Source organism: Talpa occidentalis, unplaced genomic scaffold (assembly GCF_014898055.3).
Source record: "Talpa occidentalis isolate TD23 unplaced genomic scaffold, MPIMG_talOcc4v2.1 talOcc4.2, whole genome shotgun sequence".
Taxonomy (NCBI): domain Eukaryota; kingdom Metazoa; phylum Chordata; class Mammalia; order Eulipotyphla; family Talpidae; genus Talpa; species Talpa occidentalis.
In genome coordinates, this window is record NW_023602073.1 from 70,889,293 (window position 1) to 70,890,393 (window position 1,101).

The window sequence follows — 1,101 nt, forward strand, 5'->3', positions numbered from 1 at the left end:
AAAAATTATAGAAATCACCTTATTAAGAAAAAAAAGACACCCTCAAAACAAACAAAACACATATACTAAAATATATTTTCCACTATCTCTTTGAAGAACATTCCTATTAAACCTTTCAAAGGTTCAGGTGACGATTTCTTGACTCTCTGCAATTAAACCCACTTCAAAGTTATAGACAACAGATGCAAATATAAAATAACCCTTGCCTTTGTAAAGAAAAGGCACAAAATTAACATTGTTTGAATGTGTGCCCATGTTGTTCTCAAAATCTGAAAAAAAATACTTCATAAAATGGAGACTCTAGCCAAGAATGGCTCATGGAATCCGACGAAAATACACATAAACAACCCCTAAAACCGACAAACAGTACAGACAGAGGTGTATATACAGTATTTAAGTTTCTCAATGCAGTGGCCAAAATAACTAGAAAATATTAGAAATGGTGACAGTGATGAGCTGGCTTCTTTTTGTCTTTCTACAGTGTCAGAAGTACAGTTAAAGAAAAAAGTTGTGTGGCCATCCACACAGAGATAGCCCTTAAAATCTCCCAAATTCAGCTTTCAAAATACCCTTCTGCTGAACACATTTGAATAGGAGCTTTTGTGTTTGAAAATTTCAGAAATAGTCCCCCTTTTAAAAGCTACATAGAAAATGGGGGGCTGTTAGCCCCCTAGTTTCTCATTATAACTGTAAAGACTTTCGTCAGTAGCAACAGTGATTCATCATTTTCAATATAGAGGTTTTTAAATGTGTATATTTGTATTAATCATACTGAACAACTGTCCTTTAAATGCATGTTTGGAGTCTGTAGACGGTGTGACCCAAGGGTGCTTATATAAGTAAATGTGGATGTCTGGGTGTAAATACGTGTTTATGATTTTTATAATATATATGTATGTGGGTTGCATCTAAGTCCTGTGTGTGTAATAATGTTTTTCTCTCTGCTGAGGCTTACTTCTCCAGCCTATTGTTTGAGACAACAGATATAAGTTGCGATGGGAGAGGAGCGTCGGATTTGGTGTGTATCCCCCATTTCCAATTATAGATGGATCATTACAGACAGCGGAGTCCTGAGAAGCCAGACATCTGCTCCTCACATGA